This window comes from Paralichthys olivaceus, chromosome 17 (genome assembly GCF_024713975.1).
Source record: "Paralichthys olivaceus isolate ysfri-2021 chromosome 17, ASM2471397v2, whole genome shotgun sequence".
Classification (NCBI taxonomy): domain Eukaryota; kingdom Metazoa; phylum Chordata; class Actinopteri; order Pleuronectiformes; family Paralichthyidae; genus Paralichthys; species Paralichthys olivaceus.
Window position 1 is genome coordinate 7,464,556 of NC_091109.1, and position 15,178 is coordinate 7,479,733.

The window sequence follows — 15,178 nt, forward strand, 5'->3', positions numbered from 1 at the left end:
TGTGTGTGTGTGTGTGTGTTACGATGCATTTAATGTGGCAACAGAGGGACTGTGGGGGTCAATGACAAGGCAGCTGAAGACCAGAGTCAGCAATGTCTCTCAAACACACACGTGTACACATTGATTCTGCTTACTGTGAAGCAGAGTCACGCTCAGAAAGACATATGTATATTTCTTTTTAATTATGTAGAATATATAGCCGGGAAAGGGCAAGCAAATGCAGTGTGTTCTATTTTAATAAAAAACTGGTATAAGGGTGAGTATCTCCAATAAGCCACAAAGGCCAAGGAACCATCCATCACCACATCGTGACACTTGTTTAAGTACTGTGTTAAGGCAGAGCTCCGTTCTTCAGCCATACTTTGCTTTTTTAACAATTCCCCCCATAGCCTCCCTATATCTGCTCATCTCAGCGGGGATGAAACACGGCGAAAACTCCCCTTCTTTATTTAGTCTAGGGGCAGGGAGCTGATACATCAGCGAAAAACCACTGACAAAACCAGCCCTGTTAATACCTACAATTTCATATACAAGAACATTCCTGCTCCTGCTCTGCTCTTCTTCTTTACTGTCACGGGAGGAGAAAAAAAAAGTAGTCTTGTTTTTTTTTTCCACTTTTAAAAGCAAATAATTAAAGATTATTCCACGACTGGTGCCAGGCCAGAAAAAAAAGAGGCAGGGTTTGAGAGGGATAGTGTTGGCTGGAGTCTCCTCAGGGGAGTTGAGGGAACACATACTTTTCTTTTTGACTATATTAGATCAGACTGGGACCTGCGTTGGAAAAAAGGGAGTATTTAGTTTTTTAATACTGCACACATATGCCTGTAATGTCAGAATAGCAAAAATGAATATTCCTATTTAGTCTGTGGGTGAGTGTTGTCACCTGCAACTATAGTAACATCTGTATTTCTGTTTGAGACATATGCTGTCCATTAAGTCAAATAAATATAGTTTATAATAATAATAATGAAAATAACAATAATAAAGAAGAATTGAGAAGGTCTCCGTGCAACTGGAGTTAAATTCTTTGGTAAATTCGTCTCATCTCTCATTACACTGTTTGTTTATGCCCACAACTCATGCATAATTAATTATCCACTTATTCCCTAACGAACACTGGCAATGGCCTTGATATCCACATGCTATTGCCTTCAGGAATACTACACGCCAATCATGTTGCACACATGATATGCATGCATACAGAGGCGCTCGCAGACGTCGACACACATATAAATAATGTGCATGAACCGGGAGTACAGGTTAAGGTGATCGGATGCAGACGGGACGATTTATTTAATCATTTCTACACATACACAGAATCAATCTCTCGTTTCTCCATTTTTTCCTAAAGCTCTGTTTATGGGCATATGTCCTATGACTGGGTTCTTTGCCTTTTCAATCCCCGCCTTTGTCTTTGGCCAACAAGGGAGAGAATGCATCATTTGTCATGAGATGTCTTGTGCTATTGTGGTGTATCTTTTCTCAAACCTGGGGAATCTTAGTCATTCATTAACTTTTTCCCCCCCTTCTTTAGTCTGAGCTCGTCTTTTTTAACTTCTGTTTGCATCAGGTAGCCGTGCAATTTTTTTTTCGTTGCTGCTTTTTGTTTTTAGCCTCGCCAGCTTTTACAGCTATGAAAAGACTTCTGAGAGCAATCGATAAAATGTGGCATATAACCTTTTGTACAGGCCTTTTTTTTTTTTCCTGCTCCTTGGTAAGTACAAGAGGGACGAACCTTTTTCTGAAACAGAAGGCTGCTGAATTCTTTGTTGAATATGTAAGATGAGGACTTTCAGACATTCGCACGGAGCTGCGGGGTTGAGCACAGTGTCCTTCGCAGTGAGTGAATCAAGGAGTACAGAGGACAAACAAATGTCACAGTCTGAAAGGTAACCGCAGCGACAAGTCTATACTGATTCACGGGGGATTAAATAAGCAGTGGTGTAGATGTACAGTAATGAAGCAAAGGTGCAGAGATATAAGCGAGGAGGAAGAGGAGGAGGGTGAGCGTTGCGTTCAAATTCCCCTATCGCTGCTAACTATTAACTCCCCCGTCTGCCATGTCTGTCAAAAGGAAAAATTAAATACAACATCCACAGACGCACATGAGAAATCCAGCAAATCTGTGAGACAGTATGAGTGAAATAGAGTAGGCCTGTTTTTTTTTTTAATCTGACCTGAACCTGAGAATCTCAGCCACCCCCAGAGCCAACAGGACCTCAGATCAAACAGACAGTCCCCTAACACACGGCCCTGACTGTTCTTTCCCCACCCGACAGAATCCACCCCCCCCCCCCCCTCCATTTCCACTTTGAAAATGAAAAGAATAAACATATTATTCTAAATGAAATACCCTGACCCGTGTTTTTTTTTTTCTTCTGCGGCTAATATCCTGTATGAGACGGCTGATGCAAAATAGGCACGAGAGCCTGAGAACGGGACAGAGCACAGAGGGAAGAGAAAAATCCCCCTCTTTTCTATTTTCCCTTAAGAGACCGATGAAGGCCTGGCAAGATGAGAGAGAGAGAGAGAGAGACAGACATAGACATGAGAGAGGGAGAGAGAGAGAGCGAGGGGGTAACGCAATCCTAACTGGCGCTGGACCAACAGCAACAAAAACATTTAGATAACCAAGCTCAATAATGAATGATTTCAATGAGGACAAAAATTACATTTCCTACAGATAACATGCCCCCTTCCCATAACAGAGCCAAAAGAGCCTCAAAACCACGTCATGCTCGACAGTGGAGCACTGGAGCATTATGCTGGGGGAGAGTTGTAGTAACTATATTAGGATCCTTTTACCCCACCAGAGACAGTGCTTTACTGGTTGTTAAAAGATAGAGTAGGCAGACTGAAGAGAAATATAGACCCAGCTATGACAACTCGACTAGCGCCACTGGAAAAGCAACAAATCACTCCTCAACTGACTCGGCCTGAGCTACAACACTACCGGCGGCACAGCTCAAACGATTACCGATCCGCAATACCCACTACAAGGGCCACTCAAAAATGTGTCCACATGAACATGGCCGAGGATCGCTGCAGTGCACTTGATCCTCACAGGTGGCGTGGGTCACGGCAACAATGCCATCCCCACCTTTCCTATCCACTGAGCACTCACTTCCTTTCACGCCAAAGTCTGTCAAGTTGCTTGAGAGGGGAAGAGGCAAGAAAAGAGGAGATATGGCGTGGAAAGGAGGCAGAGAAAGAGAGAGGAGTCTTTGTCCTCCTGCACTCAGCTCCGGCGTGTTTCCTCCTCGGCCCTGGCCCGGCATTAGCATATGAAAGGGAAGGGAAGGCGTGCAAAAGGTCAAAGAAAGAGGATCCTGTCCAATGAGAGACAACAAAAACAGGCCACAGCAGCCTTTGTGGTGTTCATGTTCTCCACCACCCAACCTCACTTCCCTCCCGCAACCCTGGATCATTTCCATACACCAGATGCAATAGCAATAATGACGGTTGATCATAAATTACGCACAAAGTCGATTTGGGTCATATGGAAGTCACAGTGGCAATTTTAAGCTGCGTCACCACCGTTGTGCCCCCGCCTATGACTACCAGAGCTCACACACACACGCAGGCATTCACATAAAACACACCTGCCTCGCAGTTCCACATTCCCCTCTACCCGGACGATATCCGACCAAATCCTGGGTAAACATCTCAATAAAGGAAAATGTAAGAACAGTGTAGTTTGATTTGATCCATGAAAGCCGCTCCCTTCCTTCCATGTAAAAGCTACCTGAGCCACATCCATCCACTACATAATTGCACACTCCAGTGCTTTAGGGATGCAGTTTAGTATATACATGGAGGCTTAGGAAGCCCGGAGTTTACCACGGTTACTCTATTATCATACATATTGCCTCACATGACACCTTCCATCTGCTGGCACCAGAACAAACAGCGAGAAACACGGGGGCCTGCCGTTTCCGGGGGTGCTCTCCGGAAAACACAGTCCCCCTCCGCCAGCCACAGCGGCCAGAGACAGAGGGGAGAGATGGAGAGGGAGGGAGGAAAAAAAAGAAGAGGGGTGAAGCATTTCATCTCTCTTTCATCTCTGTCACCCAGTCAAGCGTTCAATGCCCCATTCAGCGCCTGCCCAGCATTATGCAAAATAATGCTAATCCCCTTTCCCGTGCTTTCACACTTGTATAAACCGCCATTCCTGCCACTGAAAAGCAATTATATCAGTTTACGTTCCTGTCAAAAAACAGGATTAGCATGCAAGTACTAGTAGCACCAACTAGGCCCAATGTCTATCCACCTTTGGCTAGCGGGAGGCACAAAACATCTAATAGCCCCCCCCCAACAGGAAGAAGTCCTGCTTGGTTGGGGGTAACTATAAAGATGTGATGAAATTACATAATTTTGGACGGAGTGAAAAGGGTTTGACGCTTTTCAAAGGCAGAACTCCTTGTCCCTGTTATTCAGGCCCCAGCTTTTCTTTGCCAGAGTCCCAGTCATGTACAATAATCAAAAACAAATTCAGCCATGTCGCTACACAGGGGCCATGCCAGCCTCCCAGTCCAAGTCTTGCTTCACAGGCAGCAGTGTACTGCACATGTGACACACACAAACTGAGACACACGACACAAAACTGAACCCCACCCCCCCCCCTCTGACATGTTGCTGCCACATGCGCATGACCTTGCCAGTGCAGGTGTGCACATGCAAACTAGAGAGACGAGGAAAGACGGCAGGGTGTTTTTGAATATGCAAATGCTTGTAGAAGCAGAACGTGTAAATAGGAGTTGGCTCAGGACAGTCGGGCCTCTCGCTCTCTCTCTGCCCCCTCTCTTGTTTTGGGGGCGCAAGGATACACACCCATCTCAACTGACAACAGATCAAGGGACATTAGTCAGCACAATTAGCCAAGTCGTCATGGCGACTAATGAAATTTGGCAAAGCGGCCTGCCCGAGACTTAAATGATCTAGCTGGTTATGTGCTTGCATGGGGGGTGGACTGGCTGGCTGCCTTACACACACCCATTATTCTCTTTTCTGCCGTGGCTGTACAATAGAGTCACTTGTATCTCAGCCGATACCCACCGGCGGTACAAGCTCTCCGCCTGACAATTTGCATATGTTAATATAATTAAGTGCTAATTACACTAAAACTCGCATATTCACAAGCTCCCACCCCGGGTGCTACGGAGGGGCTTGATCTCGTTCCAAGTCTTTAACCCTCCTCCGCCTCTCGCGCAGTGTGTGTGTGATGGAGAGAAAGTGTGTGTTAGCGGTGGTGCCCCAGGGCTGACACAGGAAGCCCCCCCCCTTTGAGACATAATGCCGAGCTGCTGTGGACTTCTTAGCTTCTCCCCCTACAGGCCTCCCTGAGCCAGGAGACCCTGACACTACTACTACTACTGCTGGCTGTCACCCCTCGCTCTGTCTCGCAGACACCACACACACACACACACACACACACACACACACACAAACACACACTACATAACCAAGAGAATATCAAACCTTGATCTCTAGAAAATCCAGCTGTTAGGTAGCTCTTTGCATCAAAAAACGACATGCTTCGAACAGTTGCATAATACATGTTGCATAAAACACCATCTATGAAAAATCTTAAGAAGAAGTGCGAAGGAGAAAGACAACTTGGTCCGTCAGAGTCAAAAACTATCGGTGGCTGGGATTGTATCTACACATGGCACAGCTTGGAATCGTCAAAATGAAGAATTTATTATTTTACTTTGTAAATTTGACCAACATATCCATGTGAGGAAAAATGTTGGATATTAGCTTTAATATTGATCTCCTTAAAGCCTGTGACCAGAATGATAGTTAGCAGTTATTTTTGAGCCGCAAAAAATCTACATGATTCCCCCCAGTGAGTATGCGTGTATGGATGTGAGAGTGTGTGTAGGCCTGCCGTTTTAATAATGGAGGACAGGCGGTTGTGCTTTTCACATTGTAATGGCCGTGAATCAGGGAGGAAGCCAAGCGGTCGTGCTACAATTACAGATCTTTTGTGCCTCTTCCTCTGTCTTCTTGTTTTCACTCGCTGACACTGTCCCTATCAAGAGCATGTTAAAACAGTCTACTCAGTTCTGCTGCAAAGGCTGAATGGGGAAGGGAAAAATTGGTGGCTGACTGGCGAGGGTGGGGGGGGGGGGTTCACACTGTGCTGCTGCTGGACACGCATGCACACACGCATACACACACACGCACCAGATGGTACAGGAAGGAGGATTAAATAAACACACATGCACAGACCCACACCTACTGGCAGACAGACGCCTGCGTGTGTGCGCGCTGTCCCTTAATGAAGGTCTATGGGGAGTCAAAGGGTCCAAGCTCATTTAGTTGACTTTCAATGAGATGCAGCATTATGACTATGGTAATACGCTCCCCAATAATCATACACAGGTCATTGTGTCAGAGTGATTCATTTCTATAACACACACACGCCAGATGTTATTGCGCCTGAGAGTAAATCTCTTCGGTGGACGTCAAACGGGCTTCTATGCAAAAAAGGCAAAAAAGCAGAGGAGAACAAGAAGGAAGGGAAAAATATATTGTTATAGCAGTCCAGCGAGCAGTAAGCTATACTGTTCACTCGAGCATGACGGCTGGTAATGCAGGTTTGGATGTAGCTCTGGATGTGTGTGTGTGTCTTTGAGAGGGGGGGGTTCTTGTTCTCTAATACCTGCTTCTCGGATTACCACAGCGTCTTAAGTATTCAACCGGACTCATATTTTCCCTTTCTGCCTTTTTAGCCAAATTGGCTGTCTTTACACTGAAAAGCAGCGATATAGCCCTCCTTACCAAAGGCCTATGGGGGGGGATCCACGAGGAAGAACATTAAAATGCAGCGATAGCCTTGTTGCAAAGCTCCTCTCTATTTCTTTCTGTCTCCCTCTCTCTTTCTGCAGCAAAGGCTTCTAAATCATCCAGCCTCCTCTATTAGACGGGAGACTTATTGAGGTAGAAACCATAAAAAATGAAGAAGGGAAATTTAATCCTTGAAATATTGATTTGCACATTAATATCAGATAGGCAGAGGGCAATCTAGCCGGGTGGAAATGACACATTGTCGACCCCTAGGAGAGGCCCGAGCCAATCTTCTGGCTGCATGTGTCTTGGGCCCAGGAGTTATAGGACAGACTCAGCCCCTGTCTCTCTCTCTCTCTCTCTTTCTCCCTCTCTCCCATCCTCTCCTCCTCCCAGTAGCCTCTCATCCCTCTCATAACCCCCCCATCACCATCACCCCCCTCCATCCGCACCCTTAATGAAGGCTGCAATGCTGAAAATGCATTAGCTTTTAATAATCAAGAGGCATTTTCAAGCCAACAGCTATTGTCCTCCCAGGGCTATCTTGCTCATCTCTCACACTATATATGTTTTTTTATTCCTCCCCTCGACCGCCACGGATAGAAATTAATGTTACAAGCTGCTTAACTAACATGCAGATATACACACACACACACACACACACACACACACACACACACACACACACACACACACACACTGCCTTTGATAGAGCTAAAGACACAAAGCGAGCAGAAAAACAAAAACAAGATGGGCCTGGGCTTCTGCAAACGTAAACCTCAAATAAAATTCCCTCATTTGCAGAGTGAGACAATACCATCATTAACTGATGAAATAGACTGCAAATACACCGGATCACCTCCTCTCATTATTTCACATTTTTGATTTTTTTTTATGATTTCATTTTTTATTATAATTATTATTAGGCCTAAGCTGTATTTTTGGAATGAAATGAAGGATTCTATGCAAATGCAATTAATTGCTCTGACCAGAAAGGAGATCCATCCAGTCCAAAAATACACCAGTTTGTAAAAGTATAAAAATAAACTGATTTAATCTAACATTTAATTTGCTGAAAAACTGAAGTGTCTTTATTTAATTTCGAAATGTGAAATTTGGAACACCAATCTACGTATTCTCACAAAACAACAATTATAAAAAGAACAACAATAAGATATGTATTCTGATTATTACTGTAATAAAACTAATCTTGTTATTAAAGGTGTTGTAATGTTGCTTATTCGCTCTGTGATGTTCTTCAGAAAATCTCGTTTTTTGATTAAAAAAATGTATTTGCATTCTGTGTCATATTTAAAAACGTGTACGCATTCCACAATCCAGCAAACATTTAAAAGTGAGACACATTTTGGGAGGAAAGCTGCTTTAAAAGCGTCTTTTCGCTGATAAACACGCTCCGAGATCCACGTAAAAAGCCAGAGAGCCGCGTACAAATGGAGACAGTCCTATAAAAAGCTCTATCCTATATTGGCGCACCGTTCATCTGGAGCGTATAGAGTCCCTGTAGGAACACACTCACTATACACAGCCTGTACCCGAGTTGGAGACAGACTGGCCCCTTGGCCCTGATGTTTTTTTTCCTCCCGTGCGATCGATGTCCCCCCTGTCACTGTCGCGTCCCAATCCGAGCCAAGTCTACCTACCTAAAAAAAGCAGCCATAATACAGTGCGTAAAACCCCAGTAGAGCCCCCACATCTGCGCTGTGATTCCTCTAAATGACACAAAACAAGAGCAATCTGCAACTTAAAGAAGATGTCGCTACCACAGATCTCTGAGATTTAAGACAATTTTCTAGAAGGCAATTATAACCCCATGAACCGATGCATGGGGACCGAGGATGGAAATGGAAGTTGTAGACTGTGTGGATGGAAGGGATTTAAAATGCGTAAAACACCACCGAATGTGATTAAAGTGTGAGTTTTTAGATGCACACTGGTGTTTCAGATGCCGGTGCTGAGGATGAAACAGGGGGGAACTAACTCAGGAGTTGTCTGGCTCTACAGGGACTCGCCATGCTATCGGCAGCCCAGCGATCGCTCTCCCTTCCGGACGACGCAGCCACCCACGCCTCGGTAAAAGTGCGACTACTTTTTTTTTTAATGAGCGCAGCAGGTAAAGACGTGTGGACTGTGATCGGCGAATGTCTGTTTCATTTTGTGACGATCCTTTCATAAAATGTGCTAAAGGGGGGATTTGAAAAGATAAAGGCGAAAGATTCCAGGCGGAAAGGAAGGGGAATCGTGTCGGGAGACTGATCGTGTCACTTTGGCCGTGAATGCCTGGAAGGTGCGCGAAACCACATGGGTTAAAAACTGGCTCGGATCGCTGCGGTGCGTCCATAAGATCGCTTCAAAATCAATGGTTTGGTGGTTGCGGGGGTCTGGCAAAGGGACGCTGGGGAAGGGGTGGACATCCCCTCGAGTGGAAGCTCGAAAGCGGACATGTCCGAGGGATCGGGCTCCTGCAAAAGACCGCACCGCAAAGCCACCATACCGGGGGAGGAAACGCTCATCGCCTCGGTGTCTACGAGGATTGATCGGGTGTGATGTGGCCGCGGCTCGACCTCATTACCAGCGGTGTAAAGTTTGCAAAAAAACGGCAGGTCTGGACGTGGGATCCTGCGGACACACGCGTAAAGGAGAACGCCTCCGATCCTGTCAGAGCCCCCTTGTTTTATTGAAGCGCCGGAGTTGCACTCTAACATCACGATATCCGCCTTTATTCTGGGACTAAAAGCGGCCAGCACCTGTTATCCAAGCAGCCTCGGTGTCAGGAGATCCACCGGCGGGATAGATAATCGATACCCGAGCCCCTAAATTTAACACACACAGTCCAAAGTCACTCAATAAAAGTTAAAGGAAAAGGAAAGAAAAAACTTACTTTCTTCCCCCCTCTCTCCAAAGCCGTCACCTCCGCTTCTCGTCTCGGCTCTCGGGGTTTTACAAAACAGTCACATCCAGCGGCTTTCGTGATCGGGCAATCAAAACGTGGAAGAAAACAGGTAAAATTACAATAATCCTCCAACTTTATATTGGGAAGAGGGGTAAAAACCACAAATGTCAAGCGGTCTCAGAGCTATCCCTTATTTTTTTGGTTCCGGCGGCGGTGGAGCGACGTGTCGACGGGCTGCCTCGCAGTTTCTCTTGTGGACGAGGGGTCGGGAAAACGGAGGAAAGGAAATGAAAATCCGATATGTCTTTATTCTGCTAATTATTATCGTTTTAGCCCCTGTTTAAAAAAAATGGCTGATTAAGTTGAGTGCGCATGTCTTTGTGTGTCTATTTCCCGATATGCACTCTGGGAATGGGTAGAGAGACACAGAGAGAGAGAGAGGGCGAATAGGAGAGAGAGAGAGAGAGGGAGGGAGCAAAAGAGAGACGGAGAGGGAGGGAGAGAGAGAGAGGGAGAGAGAGAGGAGAGAAGTGTAATTAGTGAGTTGATCAACAGTCTCCACATTGCAAATGACGCGCACACGCAGGCCTGGCGGAGGCATGGGTCCGTGCGCGCAGCAGAGAGAGACCTTTTTGTTCCGTTTCTCTCTGCAGAGGCCAAATCACATGTAGAACAATGGACGAGCGCTTCCTGCACAGCAAACAGGCTGCAGCGAAGATTACTCTCAAGTGCTTAGAAGTCATATTTCTCTATAATAATAAAAAATAAACACGTTTTTGCACATGGATATTTCTGAGCTGCATCTCGGAAGGCACCAAGTGAACACACTTTTTTATTTTTCTTGATTTGACAAATATAAAACTCATATTTTCTCATATTTACAGATCTTATTTCCGATGCATCTATTGGATTTTATTGATTATGACATTGCAGGTGAATTGCGTTTCCCGTAGGTGGGCCAAATGAACGGTGTTTGTGGATTTAGAGAAATGTGGGAATATAAAATAAAATACTTGTGTGACTGTCTATGAGGTGTGGAAGTATTCATGAATGGATCAATGAAAAAGTTTTATATCAAAGATGTGCGTAAAAACTACAAAACCGTCCTGTGCCACAACAAAAGCGGGCCTGCACATAGTATGTAGAATATATTTTACAGATAAAACAATATTTATGTAGAAAAGGATAATTGTGCATCCACAAACGTGATAAATTTACGCACGGGTCAGACTGTTTTGCGTGTCTCTATTGGCCATCCTCGGTTTCGAAGCAGGTGAGGACACTGCTCTGTTGGCACATATGGTCCATGTAAACATCCAAGCTTTCGAAAAAAAAAAAAAATAGCCACAAAACATCAGAGTATAATCCGCCACATGTTGGAAAGCCATCAGTGCCCTTTCGGGACCGCCGAGGCCCCGTGTGGGTTCAATAGAGCCAAACTGCAAAATCCAATACAAGGTCACATAAAAAAAATCCCCCACTCTATTCAAAGCTCCATTCACTGGCGTTTACATTTAGTGTCCTTTTAGAAAGTGCATCGGTGTGTTGGCCCTATACCCTCTCAAAGCAATGTGTGTTTCCCCTCTTGTGTTCTTTTTTTAATAGTGGCTTTTGGACAAGAAGAAGACTTTGCACAGTCTCAATCGGGGGAGAAAATCAAGAGATCTTGTTCGCCTTCATGGAAAAAATCGAAGCTGGGGGTGAATTGAACTGCATGAGCCGGGGCTTGGGATGTGATTATAAGGCTGCTGCTGGCAAGTGAACTACTAGGTCTACTTTGCAGCCACATTGACTGGACTGCGCCCCGTACCCACTGGATCCTTAAGAAGCCAAGAGATCCGAGCCCGACCCGACCCGCGGCTGTTTATTCTGGGTTTAGAGAGGTCTCTGACAAAAGGGGGTGGGTGGGTCGGGGTGAGGAGCAGAGGCGTCACTTTTCACCCGGATCCAAGGCTCCTGCTGCTGCCGCTACTGCTGCAGCTGCCTCCCTGTCCTCCAGGGGGGTTTTTCCTAGCCTGTCAGCCTTGGGAGGCGTCGCGCACAGACGGCTTGGAGAGTTCACTCTATCCGCTGCTGAGGCGGACGCGCAAAAAAAACCATAAGTCGCACCGTGGCTTGCGTCGAGGCTTCTCCAAGCTGCATGGAAGTGGACCTATTTCTCTTAAAACAGCCAAACGGAGGACTTTTCTAGACACAGCCCATCGTGCCTTTTCTCTTTTTTTTACTCGAGCGTTTCCCTGTCTTTGAAAGGATGTACTTATTCCCACTTTATTCTAACGATCCAAATTGTGCGCGCCAGTGACTATTTTCTTGCGAACTTTCGTTTATTTTATTTGTTTTCAGTGAAAAGGTTCAAGTGCAAAGCGGATTTAGAGAAGTGATACAGGCTGCGTCTTATCGTAACCTCCTGCGTTTTGTAAATCCCCCCCGGTCTCCACCCTCCCTCCTTTCCCCGCAGACGATGCTCTTTCTCCGGAGAGCCGCTCCACAATGGACCGCGTTAACTAACATTTCGTCCCATTTCCATATCAGCGGCATCCTCAATTAATTACAGATTTTTATCTGTAAACTCCAATGTCTGTGTGTTTGAGTGTGTGTGTGTGTGTGTGTGTGTGTGTGTGTGTCTGGCTGCTTGTGTTGCCTATATGTCTGTGCGTGTGCGCGCGAGTGTTTGTGTGTTCTAATGCAAATAGGAAAATATTTCCAGGAGGGGGTGGCACAAATTAAACTCTTCAAAAGAACAGAGCAATTATCGAACATGATATGTGTTTCTATCGCGTCTATTGACAGTATGAAAGGTGCTGAACACTCATAGTGATCTTGTGTCACTTCAGTAGATCAATAACTTGGAATCGTCTGGAGATATTACCATATTGGCGTGACACACTAGGGGATGGCACCATTGTTGGTGCGTCAATATATTCGATGAAGTCGAACTGAAAAGCTGAGTTGATGTGTCCGTTAGATTTTATGTACTATATATATTTTTTAAAGTAGAAATATTGTCGGTTCTGCAGCCCGTCCTGGTGTTTACTACAAGCGGTCACCTGGTCAGTGTTCTCTGGATGTGCGCACAGACTTCCACCTTGTTTGTCCAACGCGTCGGCGCCCTCATGGGGCTGCACGGCTGACCCCTGTGCCCCATCAGGACACGCACAGAAACACGCCACACAAAAAAAGCCCACAGCTCTGACCCGCAACCTGCCACAGTGACCCACTGGCCAACTCTGCTCCAGCCAACACACACTGACACACACACAAACAAGCTCCATAAAGGCCCATTAAAACACCCAATAACCAACTGTAAGTGCAACTCCACAAACACAAAGATTCTTTGCAGAATAATTAAGCCAAATAAAACAAATGCACGTTCAAATATTTCTTCCAAATATGCCCAGTATTTAAAACACGTATTTGTAGCAGAAGAAACTTAAAGTAAAATTCTGACATAAATCCTCTAAACGTAAAACAACTTGCAAGCTGTCACTTGTGTTAAATTAAAGTGCAGAGTTGTAAAAATCAATTAAATGCATTTAAAAATCAAGGCAGAATTATTTCTGTGATTCCAGCGAAATTAACGTCTAAAAAAACGTCCTTTCAACATATTTGCTGACAAAAAAACACAACTCAGAAACATTTGACTCTCAAACAATCAAAGCAGAAAATGAAGAAAAAATAAAGAACTGGGATTTTTTTACATGTAGATGCTGAACATAAACTCTATCGACGTTTTCACACTCAGCCCTAAAGCGCTCCAGCAACGCTCCATAAATATGCAATCGTTATAAAAACTTCAAATTCACCTCCTCATATCTCTTTTAAATCCCACCAAAAAAGCATAAAGTGCACAAAGCCAATGGAGAAGAAGAGAGATAAAAAATGTAGACTCGGTACCTTTGGTATAAAGCATTCCGTTTTTCTTCTTTCCTGTCTTTCTCTTGCTCAGTAGCGATCCGATAATAGCATATGGAAAGTGTTTTCAAAATGCCCAGATTTGGCACATTGTCATTGAAAAGAGAGGAGCGCAGTGATGCGGTGCTACAACAGGGGAAATGAGTTGCGGATTGGACGCAGCCCGCCTCGGTGCGGACTTATCCCACTTTAATTTAATATTCCGCAATCACACACACTGGTGATGGCATATAATTCAAGGAGAAATTCAGAGGGAAGGAAATGTTTTTGTGTGTGTGTGTGTTTTTACACCACTTTATTTGATTAAGGAGAGAAGCGGCACAGTATTGTCTTTTTTCCCTCCCCCCCCTTTCTTTGCTCCCCTCTCTCTCCCCAAAAAGGCTTTTGTACATTCATATATGTATATTTTTGTATATACATGAAACATCTGGTGCGTATTTGTTTGTTTACGCCTTTTATTTACAAATCAACAGCTGACTTTCCCTGGCGCGTCGATGTCACCCCTGCGACTGGAATCATCCCTAACGTAAAATCGAGAGCCATAAACGCTTGTCTGTAAAACACTGAACCCGAAATCGATGTATTGGGACATTTCGATCGATTATATAAACGAAAATCCATAAGAAACATGAGACCGGTATCAGCCCACTCTTCCGCTCCCTTTTAAAGAGAGAGGGAGAGAGAGAGAGAGGGGGGAGAGAGGTGGGGGGGTCAGAGAAGAGAGAGAGAAAGAGAGAGAGAGAGAGAAAAAGGAGTGCTTGTAGTGCCTGGGATAAAAAAAAATAAGACTGTCAATGCAGCTCTTTGCCTCAGTCACTTAGATCAGGGCTGCTCCAACATTTTCATTTCAAGGACCCCAAACGGACACGCCTTGTGCCAATAAGGGTCCCCCTTAATCTGCATGTGAGACCCCCAATATAAGGTTTATTATTAAAATGATTTATACATGTTTTATAAATCCAGGGTGAGTGAGGCACCAGGTGAAACCCTTACATGTGTTCTCACATCAGGCCAATAAAAAAATAATTCTATCTTTGTAGTTGAGGGGCGGGTGGTGGTGGCGGTGGTGGGGACCCCCTGCGTGGCCTTCATGGACCTCTGAGGATTCCTGAGCCCCCCCCCCCACCCCACCCCACCCCAACCTCCTCTTTACTTTTGGAGAACCCCACTGACTTCAGATGTCAAAGTGCTTCCAGATGCACAGTGATAGTGCAGGTCCTGATGACAACAATTAAGATGGGGGGGTGGGGGGGGGAAGCCCCTAATCAAACGGGGCCACACGGGATTACGTTGCCTTTCAAGGGTCAAGGAGAACCGCTTCAGTGACCCCCCTCCTCCTCAAAATATCACGTTTCAGCATCACATAACCTGCACCCCCCCCCCTCACCACCACCACCACCCCCTCTGCAACAATCAAGCACTTGCAGGGGACACTATATAATCAGGTATGCAAATTCCAAAGGGGAAGGACATGATAGCCAGTGCGCACTGTCGAGATCGAACAATTACATAAACCATGCATTATATGCAACATGATATGGAAGGGGTGGGGGGAGAGGAGGA

The 15,178-nt window shown here is 45.3% G+C and overlaps 1 protein-coding gene across 2 annotated transcripts in view; it reads right to left on the minus strand.

Moving 5' to 3' along the window:
• Positions 1 to 13,736, minus strand: part of zfhx4 (zinc finger homeobox 4) — an 84,113-nt gene extending 70,377 nt beyond the window's left edge. Inside the window, exon 1 of one of the 2 annotated variants that reach the window (XM_069512533.1) lies at positions 13,598 to 13,736. The gene's annotated coding sequence lies outside the window, so the exon portion shown is untranslated. Of the gene's footprint in view, positions 1 to 9,691; positions 10,074 to 13,597 lie in introns of those variants that run through there. The other variant, XM_069512532.1, reaches the window with a different exon arrangement.
• Between the last annotated feature and the right edge of the window lie 1,442 nt (positions 13,737 to 15,178).